Source organism: Barbatula barbatula (assembly GCF_947034865.1).
Source record: "Barbatula barbatula genome assembly, chromosome: 23".
Taxonomy (NCBI): Eukaryota; Metazoa; Chordata; class Actinopteri; order Cypriniformes; family Nemacheilidae; genus Barbatula; species Barbatula barbatula.
Window position 1 is genome coordinate 2,296,531 of NC_136786.1, and position 2,227 is coordinate 2,298,757.

Here is a 2,227-nt window from a genome sequence, read left to right on the forward strand (position 1 = left end):
CAAATGTGAAATATTCCAGTCATGTTTTGTAAAGGGGGTAAATGTATATAAAAGTTTATATAAAATGACGTCACCACATTTAAATGTTTTGGCCCTTTGTGAACAGGACACAGATATCAGATCTTATGGCGGTTTATTGATCTTGTATGTTGATTGATTTGAGACTTTAGAGACAGGCAGAAATTCAATGATGTTTGTTTGCTGTTCTGCTCTCTCAGTATTTATTCACATCTGACACCATCACAAGACAAACATAACATAACAACAAACATTTTGTTATTTTTCTACAATGTCTTTTAGTGTAAATAACCAGTAAAATAAACAAGACTGTCTCATGTCTGAATTTCTGCTGTGTTTATTATATGAGTGAGAGTTAGTGAAGCGCTCAGGGGTTTTTGTACAGCTGCTCTATTAGTTTCTATCACTGTGGTGGACGTTCGGCGGCGGCACCAGACTGGATGTTGGAAGTAAGTACAAAATATATCAACATTTTCTTGCTATTGCTTTTTTAAAATACATTCATACTAAGAATCATTTGTCTTGTTTTTCTTTTTATTTATATATTTTTTATTCGTAGTTGGGGCACATTAAATATTTGATCAGATATTTATTTTGTTGACTGCTTGCTTTGTTGTTCTGTAAATGCGATGTTTGAAGTGCCCAAGAATATTAAGATAGTCTTTATAGGACGCACGTTTAAAATAAAACCTCCACATCTCGAAAATACTTATCACGCAGAGTTAAATCCTCCAAATTTTTGAAAAAAGTAAAAACACATTTTATATTTATTTTGACTTTCCCCCACAAAGCGATAAAAGACGAATTGGATTTGCGAGAATTCTGTGTTAAGTTCAAACATAAAACGTGAAGGCAAACTAGAAGCTCAGATGTCTGCATTAAAGCGCCGACGAACAAGTATTCGGTCGGTAAGAGACAGACAGAAAGATAAATGCCTTTGTAAATTTTGGCACACTGTGATTTTGTGCGATTACAAAGGTAGATATATATTGTTGTCTTGATTTGTGTTTAACCAATAAAAATATTAACGCACAACTAAACACAAACGATACAAAGTTCATGCCGCTTATCGCATTGCAGTTGAATCGTGTACAAAATTCACAAGCACGTGTGTGTTCCTTTGTACTGTGTGACTTTTATTTTGATTGTTTTATGCAGGCCAATGTTTTCTAGTCATAAACATCTTTATTTTCTCATATTGTGTGTTTTCTGGATATAATATCAATTATTGAGAAGTTGTAAAGTAGAATTAAAAGCCTTAAAGTCTGTAGCTAATTAAAGCTTGGCATCTATTTAGTTAGTCTACAATATTTATTAAACATGGCTGTTTATTTTTCATTGGGCAATTTTTGCACGGTGTTCTCTGTACGTCAGGTGTAACTCGTCCTACAGTTATGGTTCTGCCGCCGTCCAGTGAAGAGATCTCCAGTAAGCAGACAGCAACACTGATGTGTGTGGTCAGCAAGGGCTTCCCTTCAGACTGGAGCTTGAGCTGGAAGGTGGACGGGAACAGCAGGTCTCAGGAGAACAGCGCTGGACTCCTGCAGAAGAACGGTCTGTACAGCTGGAGCAGCAGTCTGACTCTCTCTGAACACGACTGGATCAAGAGCGTCTCAGTGATCTGTGAGGCAACACGAGGAGACCAGACAGTCACTGGACAAGTGAAGAGAGATCAGTGTTCTCAATAGATCCTCTGTCTTCTGCTCTCTTCTTCTCATTCATGTCTCACAACAGTGGCTTTCTATTCATATGTGCTTCATTCATTCAGTGATGAGTTTCTTTTATCAAACTTCAATAAAAGAGAAATAAATGATTTTGTTGATTTATTTTGTTTCTTTTGAACTTGTTGGGTAATTTGGGTCAAACTCAGGGCTTAAAGTTTATAAATAAACTTGATTAGATGAACAATGAACACTTGTAGATAAATTATGCAACAGATGCTTCATTTGATGTTTGTGCTGTGACATAAAACTCACGAGAGTCTGTGAACATCTGCTCTGTTGAAAGAGGAACAAAATGTCTCATCCTGATCATGCAAATCTGAGTTTCAGTTTCACTGTTTCTCACTTTATTATCTGAAATGAAGCAGTTCAGTTTCCATTGACCATGTATGGTAAGCACTTTTCTTTTAGTGTGTCCAGCTCCTCTCACTCTTCTTAAACATCTCGGCCAGTATGTATACAATTATTGTATAAAATAAGTGTGTCAA

General features: G+C 36.1%; 1 long non-coding RNA gene across 1 annotated transcript; it reads left to right on the forward strand.

Annotated features, from left to right (window-relative positions):
- The first annotated feature begins 253 nt into the window (after positions 1-253).
- On the forward strand, positions 254-1,832 carry LOC306912215. Its single transcript, XR_013788310.1, has 2 exons — positions 254-467; positions 1,393-1,832. It is a non-coding gene; the product is annotated as an uncharacterized lncRNA (long non-coding RNA).
- Positions 1,833-2,227: the final 395 nt, after the last annotated feature.